Source organism: Urocitellus parryii, chromosome 12 (assembly GCF_045843805.1).
Source record: "Urocitellus parryii isolate mUroPar1 chromosome 12, mUroPar1.hap1, whole genome shotgun sequence".
Classification (NCBI taxonomy): domain Eukaryota; kingdom Metazoa; phylum Chordata; class Mammalia; order Rodentia; family Sciuridae; genus Urocitellus; species Urocitellus parryii.
In genome coordinates this window covers 62,385,252-62,397,279 of record NC_135542.1, presented here as the reverse complement: position 1 = coordinate 62,397,279, position 12,028 = coordinate 62,385,252, and positions in this window count along the sequence as shown.

Sequence of the window (12,028 nt, the reverse complement as noted above, 5' to 3'; positions counted from 1 at the left end):
GAGCATCTGTGACAGACCTGCATATTGCATGGAGCCTGTGGCCAATCCCGACAGGGGAAGAACAGCTGCAGCCTTTTAGCTTTTGGAACAAAGCCAAGCTTTCTTATGCAAGTAATTATTCTCCTTTTGGAAATAACCCTTAATTTGCCACTGGGACTTGACTTCAGGACACTAAGTGACCACATGACCTAAATTGCTATCTTACACTAAGAGTGCTTGCACCCACCAATCCCAAAGTGCTGTGGGCCCAGGACAGCAGTACCTGCTCCTCAGATGGAAGTGGTCTACATGGGCACTGAGCTCCAACTTGCTGACTGGACTCAAGGGCTCGAGAGGCAGTTAGTGCTTTACCCTGATGACTCTCGCTGACCTCACTGCTACTCCTCCCTCACAGCGATGGTCTCATGAGAAATCCCCAATAAGCAGTTTGCTAAGGGGGAAGATGTCAGATCTGGTTTACAGATGAATGCAAGCAAGTTTTGTTGGTCCCTGCTGGAATTTAATCACTGAGGAATGTCGGACAGTGGGGGAAAGGAAGTCCTCCCAGGGAGCAGAACTGTAAGTAGTCCACTATGTACCCTGCCTAGAAGGCAAGATGGCCTGAGAGGCATATCTTCAGCATGGCATACGGGGTAGCTAAGTTTGGATGGATGGTCAAGGACGTGAAAGAAGGTCTTAGAAAAAGGAATGTAGATGGGCATCTCAGAACATTATGGGAAAAAAAATTATGTATTCTTTAAAGATAAACATGACATATTTTGACATATTATACATACATGGAGTATAACTTATTCTAATTGGGATCCCATTCTTGTGGTCATACATGATGTGGAGTTACACTGGTCATGTATTCATATGTGAACCCAGGAAAGTTACGTCCAATTCATTCTGCTCTCTTAGGGAAGAAAATTGGTGTCCCATGGAATGTTCGGAAGAGGCCCTCCTATAGAGGAGGTTCTATGTAGTAGAAGGTTGCCTGCCCTTTCCCCTGCTAAGTTTTCCCTTTCCCCAGCCATTCTGGTACTTGCTCAGTAGCCTCCCAGACAGCTGGACATGGTTGCAGAGATGGAAATGATTCACCAGACTAGCAGGCCTTCTTACCAAGGCTGATGTGGCTACTAGCACTACTGACTACTTTTTAGCAGTTGTGAGCAACCCCAAGACTTGTTATAAAACTCCATGCAGGAGTGGGATTACACCGGAGACCCTTCCCTTGGGGAGAAGGCAATAATTTGTCCTCACTGGAATAACCATTTGCTCTGGATTTGAATTCTCTCAACATTTTCCATGGACTTACCAAATTGATTTACTCACTTATCATTTATTTCCATCCAATAATACTTCTCACCAAAAAAGCTCCTTTTAAAGTAATATGAGGGAAATAACAGACACTCCTAGGATTTCTTGTCATATATCCTCTCACTTGAAACACAAGGCCTGTGGCACAGGGGATGACCTATTGAACTCAGCGTCCTTCAGAGATGGGATGCCTCCCTACCCGACGCTGTGTGCACCACAAACCAGGGACCAATAGATGGTGCTGTTTCTCCCATTTGCAACTCATCCCTGAAGTTCTCTGGTTTACAGGTCACAAAGGCCTCTTTGGGAATCTTCAGGACATATTTCACACCTTCCCTTGGCCTCCACATCATCTCATAGAAAGATCAGTGTTATTGCAACAAATAACCACTCAAACACCACCATCATCATCACCCCAGCCACCTCCATCCAGCCCATGGGTCTCCATCATTATAGGGCAACCACTAGAAAGGAGCCTTTTCAGTGGAGAAATATATCCCCTGGTGTCAGGCAGTCTGGATTTGGTCTTCCAATTTTTTATTGGAATGATCCTGACCGCCAGTTTCCATACACCTGAGAAACTGGGGGGACCTATTCACCGTGAAAACCCACAATATGTTACAGTCCTCCTTGCCAGCTAGAAGGGAGAAACAGAAAGATAGCCACTGGTTCTGTGGGAATCTGAGTTTGAATGCAGCCATCACCTCTTTCTGGGAGAACAGGTAGGTACCCCCAAGTTCCCAGCTGCTCATTGTCCATGTAACTCTTGTGAGCCCCATGGTCATTCACGGATAACCGTGCTCTTTACAAAATCGTTCCCAAGAGAGAAATTTTTCTGCTAGCAGACACAGCTATGAAACCATTGAATGAAGAGGTATTGATTATTTGGAATTCTTGATCCCACTGGACAAAAAGGCATAAAGGAGGTTAATAGTGTGGGTTTATGTGTTTGTTCTTCCTACTCAGGGACAAGTATGTCTGGAACCCAGGAGTTAACCTAGGTTCTCACGAAACCACTAAGACTAAGATTTCTTTGCAGATAATTTATTTTGGGGAGTGGGGAACTAGAAGGAGTAAAATAGGGAGAGAAAGAAATTTATCTAAGAATGTCCTATTGGGCTGTGAGAAACTGCAATCTGATCCTGTAGACCCTTCTGAAGAGCTATGTAGAATGCTCCCCAGAACTGTCCACCCTCAGGGCCAAAGAAGAAGTATCCCCCAGGCCCATCGGTTGAGTAGGATGACTTTCAACTCCCTCTTACTTTTAGGATTTTTGTCTCCACAATTTAATCCATAATTTACAGAAGGTCAAATGAAACTAAAGGAAGAATGAAACCCCTCAGAAATCATGTTCTTGAAGTGGATGTATTACCCTTGTCAAAAGAAAGAATGAGCAGGCTCTTGTTTGCATGAAGTATAATTGCATTAGGTTCCATGGAAATACTGGGTGTTCAGAGGAAGTTCAAATGTGAAGTAAGAATGGATGTTGATAACGGGCATCCAAGATTGCCGTAGAATAGTAAATTATGATATTTTCAGGCTACCTAGTATATTTTAACACTTTTCCAACATTTGGGGAATTTTCCAGCTTTTGAGTCCCACCTCTCCAAGGCAGAAACCAGAACACTAGTTTTCCAACCTCTATTCTAGGTAGAACGTAGGCCAGACACTGACAGGTGATCATCTGATTCGGACAGGAGCTGTTTTGAGGAAACAGGCACGGCACGATCGAACCTACTCTGTGGAAGTGTGGCAGCAGATGCATCTGGCCTCAAAGGTCAGCAGGGGCAGAGGGTGGTGTTCAGGGCGCAGCATCAAGGTGCAAGGGGCAGGGCAGACAGAAGAGGCATCATTCATCCCTGTTGCATGGATTGGATGGTGTTCTCGGTTGTATAGGTCCCTAGACTAATTTTCTGGCCCATCCTAATGTAGTTTTTAATAAATTTCCTTTCTGCTGAACTGCCTCGAGTAGATTCTGTTGATTGCAACTGAGGTTACTAGAACATTTGCTATCCTGCCATATGTATGCTATATGTAGGTCATTCTCAGTTGAGTGTCTCCTTAGTTTTTGCATGTTTCCCTGGCTTTATTTTCCAGGTGTAAGTTCTATCATTTTTTATTTCCCTTCCCCTAAGTCACTTTTAATGTCTTGTGCCTCCCAAAGATTTTTAAAATGATGTCTTTCATTGTGTGCCTAAGCCTCATTTGCGTCTTTAAGAGAAAAGGAAAAAAAAAAAAAAAACATATGTGGGTGGACATCTTTGAGTGTCTGACCAAGATGCAGCAAATGGCAGGTAGAAAAACGTGTTTCTTCACTGACTTGAGAGACAGTGGTGTTGATCACAAGGGGGCAGCAGTTCTGATGATCTCTGTGTAGTTGAATAATTAAATCATGATTTCAGTTTCTGCTAAAATATCTTATATACCAAAATGCACACAACTATAGATCTTTTGGAAATTTCCCCAAAATTTAAGGATATTTTCTAATTGGAGTATTTTATAGTCTTTTATTTTTCTTTCCAGAATAAGGCTCAGGGTGTGGCACTAAAAAAAAAAAATTCAACTGACTGTTGTTGTCTTAAACCAAATTCAACTGACTGTTGTTGGAAGCAAACAAATAAATAAATGCCTGTAGATCTGAGAACAGAATCAAAGAGACACTCAGAAGCCATGCAAGAGACAGCTATTAGAGAGATACTGAATTCCTTTGCAGCCTAGAAAACTGTATGTCATTAGGAATTCAAAATAAACCAAGGTTCAAGAGGAACTGCTCACTTCGATGTTGGATAAATATGGTTGTTCAGGGAACTTTGCAAGAAAGCCTTTGGACTCCATGGGAGAGATGCAAAGTCTAAACAGAGAAATTCCTGCGAATTAGGAATTCTCAAAAGAATATTTTCATGCATGCTTATATTTTCCTAGAGTGTGTGCAGCCCCTTGGAACTCCATATCCGTTCAATCATTCATTTGTTCCTTCATTCAGGCATGTATGAGTACTAGCTTTGCATTGGACTCAGGAAAAGCACCTGGAGTGCTGCTATGACAGTTCTCTGAAAGGGAAGCTGGGCAAAGGGTAGGAGGGCAGCCGCCAGAAGTCATGGTTTAGGAAAGAAGGAAATAATCCTGACCTTTGGAAATAGAGGGCTGAAGCTGCTCTCTGAAAAAAACCTTGATGGAGGGAGTCGGGGAAAACCTCTGAGAGAAGATGAAAGAAACAACTGAAAACATGCCCGAGTACATGAAGAGCTCAGCTTGTTCTTTTAGTTAAATTCCATGAATTTATGCTGTTCAAGAGCCTCGGGAGATCTGCAGTATAATCTTGCCACAATTGTTTACTGTTGTGGGTCTTCATTGGGTTCCTTCTACAGGAACCGCCTGGCGGATGGGCTCAGAAGAGCAGTTAGGCAGGCCCTGCCCTCCTGCCCCCCTTGCTCACAGGTCATTTCTACCCTTTGGTACAAAAAAGCTACACTTTTGTGATTCCTGCCCTTGACATCTTCATGTGGTTTGAAATCGATTTTGCCCGTGGAAGAGAAGTTTTATTGACCATATGTTTTGCCAGGGAGTCCACACGTCCAGGACTGGCCTCTGGGCATTAACATGAGAAAAACTGGTTCACCAGACCAGGGGGTTTTGTCTTGGTTTTTACACAAGTCAGATAATGTCACTCTTCCGCTCAAAATCTTCCAAGAACTTTCCGTTTTACTCAGAATAAAGCCCAAAGTCTTGATCTGGCCCCAGAAGCCCCCCCTTTCATTCTCTTTTGCTAACCCTGGAGTCATGCAAAGCTCCTTCCCATCTGAGGCCTCCATATTGGCTGCTCCCTCTCCTAGACTGTTTGCCCAGAGGCCTGCACTGACTCAAGTGTCTGCTTGTTAGAGATGCCATCCCTCACCTGCCTATCTAAATGGCCACCACCTGGTCCTTCACATTGGATTCTCCTAGCACCTCCCTTTCTCTCTGTAGCACCTATCACCACCACACATTACCTGAGACAAGCTGGTCCCATTGGCTCTTGGCCATTGCAATAGCAACTCCTTGAGGGCCTCAGCTTTATCTGATCTGTCCCTTGTTTACCTCCCACACTCCAGTCAGTCTCTGGCACACACTCTGCAGTCAATATAGATTTGATAAACAAATGACCCCATGAATGAGTGAGCAAGGGAACAGCGATGCTGGTCACTCCTCCTATGACCACACATGTCTTTGTTGTGTGGAGATGTCCCTGTTTTCACTGAGGTCCCAGAACCAATTTGCTACTGCGGGGGCCTTCTCTTAAAGAGACCGCAGACAATAGTAAATGGAGCTTCCAAATAACACAAGAATATAAACCTGAAAAAACAGAGACTGGGAGGCAGCCGGTCTACTCCTTGAGTTCAAAGGACCAGCATCTCTGTGGTGCTGCACTCACTTACTTATTCCCTTGTTGCTTCAGCATGTGATTTTGAGCATTTGCTCTCCACCCCACTGGCCCCATGGTCATCTGCCAATAAAGTGAACAGTGCCAGAAAGGTCTGGCTTGCTAAACCAACTTCCCCTCACTTTGATCAAATCCACACATCCCAATGTCTTGAAGGCAAAAAGAAAAAATTTTCTTCCCTTGAAAGATTTCTCTTTTCCTCTGTGACATTGGAATGTATGGAATCATGCAGCACAGAGCCAGCTGCTCAGTCATTACTAGGGAAAAGCTTGACATTTTCTGTGGCACCTTCATGATTATGTAGGCGTATCACAGACCCACAGGCTGATTGCTTTAAAAAAATAATGAAATTGTGCTAAATTTCATCTTAACCCATTGCATTCTTACTCATCTGGCTCCTCACGGTAACTGGGGTTTTCTTTTGTGCTTTTGGACAGGCTTATGAGAAGAAGACCATTCACGTGTCCCCTCTGTGTGGCCCCACGTGTTCCTCCCTGTGGCTCACCCCCACATTCTCTTCCTCACCTCCACTTCATTTCTCCTGAAAACCATTCCCCACTTGTGTGAGCACTCTGTAAACTGTGACTTTATTTGGAGAATGCTTTATTTAAGAACTGGCTCATCCTTTGAGTCAATACTGCATTAATCACTTGTGTTATCTCCTCAGATTACCTTTCACAGTTGGTTTAGTTTCAATTCCCGAGTCCATTTTATTTGAGAAACTTGTTGGCATGATAGCGATTTACTGTAGTCACAGCAGAGGCATATAAAGCAGAGGCCGATGTGCCATCGACGTGTTCGCAGGAATACAGATACTCGGTCAGATACATCCACCTCAAAATCTAGCTAGCTCCTCTGCCAGGGACCGACTGGGAATGTGGGGGTTAATGCTCAGGGTCTCAGGTTCCTCTCCTGTCAATGGGGATGACAATCACTGCCCCCCTTGGGCTTCCCAGGCTGTCTGAGGTTTTTGTTTTAGGGGGTTTTGTTTGTTCATTTTTTCCCTACATCATCCCACAGCAACCATTCTCTTGAAGAGAAGATACAAAATGAAATGCTCTCCTTAATATGGAAAAAAAAAAAAAAAACTAACTTGGATGGTATTCTTGAATTGACTCCACATCAGATGGCTTTGTTTTATTGTTTGTGTAATTTAATATGCTATGTTTTAAAATTAGTTCCCATTCAAGTTGGATAAAGAAAATAAGTGGATAGAGGTGTTCAGAGTGTTTTTCAGGTTTCTTCAATGTGCCAGTATTGCCAACATCCCTGGACAGTACATTGGTTCATGGACGTCTCCTGGAAGGGCCCGTGGAGAGATGGTCAGGGACCACACAAAGAAACAGCCAAGAAGCAAGAACTGTAATTCCTAACTCTCGGGGTGGCTAACCTACCTCTAACCACGAGGCTTTATAGACTCCTTTTTGGAGTAATTGCTTTCATTTAATAACGTTTTTAAAAAGCCATCAGGGATACTTTCACAGGGCAAAGTAAGGAGGACATACCAACTTAAATATTAACCTTTGAGCAGGCCTGGTGACATGGGAATTTCTCATAATATGCTGTGGAGTGGGAAGTGCCAAGAAGGTAATTAAAATTGCTGTCATACCTTTAGGCTACTGCAGACTACAGGGTCTCTTGAAGGTCAGTCATGTAAGGAGAAATCCTGTGATTATGAAAACAGGTCTGGCATTCTTTACAGATTTACAAAGGGCAGGGTGTGCTCTGGTTTAGAAATACAGAAGCTTGATTAAAAACTATAAAGCAGTAACTTCCAAGGAGAATGGTCTAACATGGGGGTGGGGGATGTGAGCCTATCTAGAGGTATACAACTTTGAGAACAGGCCCAGATATGATTCAAGATGCACTATTACTGTGTATTGGTGTGTGCACTGGGTCTTGGGTAGTTGATCAGAATGCTGTGTGACATTGGAATGTATGGAATCATGCAGCACAGAGCCAGCTGCTCAGTCATTACTAGGGAAAAGCTTGACATCTTAGAAGACTTGGTTGGAGGAAGCAGGCTGGATACCGGATTCTGGCTCTGCCCCCTGGAAGTTTAAGGAAGGTTGTTTGGCCTCTATGCGACTTCCTTTCTCCATTCATTAAGTAGGGGCAGAAATAACAAGATGGCCTGAAATCATCGCTGAGGAGCGCTGAGTCCTCTCCTCATTCACGAACTCACTCTCATTAATGCCAAGAGACCCACCGAGAGGACTTTGAGAACCAGAGCTTCTGTTTATGCTTCACAAGAATGAAGAAGACCTAAGACTTGACATGGATGTGACTCCTAGTGTCATCCTCTTACAGTCCTTTAAAGGAATGAGATGTTGTGTTTTTCTGTTTTGTTTTGTTTTGTTTTTTGAGCACCCAACAGAGTTTAGAACCAACAAATGAAAAACCAGAGCTTTAGGGGGAAGGGAGAAAACCGCAACAATTTATTTAAGTCTTTGGGTATATTTTAAGCTCTTAGCATGAAGAGGGTCAACCAGTATGATGAGGTATCATGTGTTTTATATGCAGGGAATAAGTTTGAAGCCCACTGAAACTGTGGTGGGGTGAAGTTCAGCTCAGGCTTAGCCAAGTATCTAAAGCAAGAATTTATGTGCTTATCCCAGTCAACCTGAGTGATAGGCAAAGTCATAGATAGAAATAGAAGGCATTTATGATTTAAGAATGAAACATCCTGAGCCTGACATCTGGCTATGATTGTAAGGGACACTGTGTTCAGTGAACATGGTCAGTGGAACCTGGCCCTTTTGTCAGAATCTAGTGGAACCTTCATGAACTTTTGCCACAGCAAATCTTTTGTGCATTTTTCTGAACCCCCATAGGATGTCACTCCTCACATGCAGATATTGAAGAAATTCATCTCCAAGTTCCTGTGTAGACCTACAGCACATTCTGAAAAACCTGAGGGTACCATTCCCCCATCCTCACAAACCACACATGAGGGAGTAGCACAGTCAATCGTGGCCTCTCAAGATGAGAAGATGCAATGATGCATGCATTTATGACTATCAGGAATGTCAGCCTTAAGGCATAGTAGGGACTTCTCAGAATTTCACAGTAGGCTCCAGAGAAGGTAAATACTTACCTGAAGAAGACTGACAGTCTATCAGATATGGTTGAAGTTGGAGTAGCTACTATGGAACACCTGCCCTTCCAATTCACTCACAGCCACTCCCCAAAATCACGACATTATTTTCTCCTTGTACCTGAACTGAAATCTTCCCTGTCAATCACTAATTGATCAACTATCATCAACCCTGTAGGCAGGTTCTGGAGAACAACTAGAAATCAAAGAGGAATTGGAGCCAAATTAGATCAATTAGAAAGAGCACTGGGAACACTAAACCATATTCCCAACTGCTGATTTCAGGCCCAGGCTCCACTCAGTTTGGGATAAATACCATCCTAAGTGACACAGTGTACCATGAAAGTTAGCATCCCCTCCAAACCATGGTGGGTTTTTTTTCCCTCTATATTATTGTATCCCTTTTTCAGCCTAAGAACCACAGTTTCCTTAGAAAACAAGCTAACCCTTAAAATTTCTTAGACCTCATCCTTGAAAACCTCTCTTTCTTTTTCCCCTCCATCAAATTTACCACAAGGCTCATCAACACCCTCTTAAAATGTAGCCATCCATGTCTCCATCTTCACAGCCAGCTCCTCAGTCCAGGCACCATCTAGTCTCCTGAAATCCTGTGACATTCTCCCTCCAAATTGGCTTCTCCACCTCTAGTCTTGGCCTGTGGTAATTCATTCTCCACCCAGTGGCAACACTTGTATCCTTAAGTAGAAATCAGTTCACATCCTTGTTCTTCTTTTGAACCCTTGAATTGCTTTCTATTGCCAGAATAAAGCCCAGCCTCCATCCTGCCTAGCTCAGCAACCTCACCTGCACCACTGCACCCTTGTTCTCTCTGCTGAAAACCTGTGGTCTCCTCTGGTTCCTGTCTTCATACCATGTACTTCGAGACTGGAGAGGAACAAATGGATAGCCCCGGGCTTTACACATAGCAGGCACTATTTTACAGTGAATGCTGAAAGGGAGAAAAAATAGGAAATAAAGGCTGAAAAGTATCTTATTTTATAGCCAACTAATTTGTTTTCCTCTTGTAAGAGCTCCAGGCAGATATTCTAATAGGATTTAGAACAATTAAAAAGCCTTGCTTTGAAGGTTTGCAAAATACAGGTTGCATACTGAGAAGAACTATATTGAATAGCCATATTCCCAGTATGCATTTGGATGCCCTGAGCATCTTCAAGCATTTGTGATTGGCCTGCAACACGGAGAATTTCTTCTCCTTCTGGTCAGAGGACAAGGCCCTAGAGAAATTCAAATGCAATTTAAAAGAGTCCTTGGTCAGTATAGCTATTTGCATTCAAAGGAAGTCATTTCTGAGGCATTCCTTTCAGAATTCCAATTAGAGATTTGAAACACCCACACATAAGTGAGAAAGTTTAAATTGAGGTGTAGAACCATATTGAGGTTACTAACGTAATAATGTTTGAGCCATCAAATAAATGTTCCATTGTACTTAGTTCATAACACATTTCAAATTATGTCTGGGTTAGTTTGGGTTAATAGTCCCTTTAATTATTCTAATGAGGCTTGCTAGCTTGCCAAGCTATATTCTCTTTCCTTTTAGCCTCATCATACTACTGTCTATTTTTAATAGCTTCTCTAAAATTGGTGCTAAGGGAGTCAGTTCTGTCCAAGGAAGAGGAAAGTTTATCTGTGACTCTTAATTCATTCAATGATTCCACAAAGATGGGACAGCACCTATTGTGTGCTAGGTGGTGGGCCAAGCACTGGAGACAGCAGAGCAAGACAGTTTCTACCTTGTAGGAATCTACAGTCTGGTTAGGGGTGAATGAATAATTAGCATATCTGCTCAGGAAAAGAGTCAAAGCAGGACAGCCTTCTTGAAGATGGCATTCAGGAGGGTTGTTTGATGCTGAGACACAAGGAAAAGTCAGAATAAGCCAAGCTGGGAGTCTACAGCAGAGGAGTCAGCCTAAGCAAAGACCTGGAGGCAACATGCAAGTGACCTGGGCATCCTACGTGCACCAGCCTCCATCTGGTGGTTCACCTTGAGCTCTTGGGTCTCCAGAAGGCCAGATCCACTTTTGTCATTCTCAGGTTCAAGTTTCAAATGGGAGATCTTCAAGAGGCACCCCTCCCCACCCACACTTCCCAAAAGTTCATAATGCACTTTTCATTTTGCCAAAGACAAATGCAAATGCTGTGAAGCGAAATGCACAGAACCAATGAGAATGTGCAAAGGAAACTTATTTTAATAACTGTTTGAATTAATTTATTTCTGCATTCATGCAATTATTTAGAGGCAGAAAGGGTGACTTTAATTTTTTTTACTTGCATTTTACCGCATCTTACTAGAACAAAAGCTTCACAAGGGCAAGAACCTTTGCCTAATTTGCTTCACTGATGTTTCCCATGTGGCTAGAATAGTGCTTGGCACACATTAAGCACTCAATAAATATTTGGTGAAAGACATAATGCACTTTATGGGGGGATATTATGCTCTGTGGGAAATCTTGATTCTCAAGGGTCAAAAGAAGAGGTAGGGTTCCCTGGGAGTGAGCAAGTATGGTCTTAACATTGCAAATAGATCAAAGACCATGCTGTTCAAAGGAAAGGAACATATGTGTGGTCTGTGATTGTCTCATCAAAGTTTTAGGGAAAGTCTCAGTTTCTGTAAATGCTATCTATATATGGAAGATGAGCATGACTTTTAATATACAATCTCAGATGTTCTATAAATCCATTCAAAATCCAGAGCCTTATTTGCAGGATTGGAGGAAATTGCCCTCAAACATTATCGGGGACACATGGACACACTTGTGACCATGTCCCTGAATTTTCTAAGGCTCCCACTGGATACTACTGAGAAGCCCCCATTCCAAGGCTTGGCCCCTCCCTGACCATCGAGTCTGCTTGTGGGATATGAGAGCTATTGTACCAAGGGCCCCGTTATCCCTGAACCTTTCAGGACTGTTCCGCTAATCTTGTGGTGGCCATCCTTTTGTCTTTTCAGCCCTTTAGCACTTCTAACCTGCCTAGTCACCCCTCCTGCCCTCCCTCCTCTCCTGGACTCACTGCATAGTCACTTCAATGAGCTCAGTCACCTCTGCTTTCTGCCCAGCAAAAAAGCCCCAAGGCACAGAATACAGTCTGGCTACATGCATGCAGCTAGAAGTGGGACAGAGAGAACATAAGAACAAACAAAGGCTCTCGATAAATTATTCATCCCGCACAGTACTGTGCAACCATTCCAACAT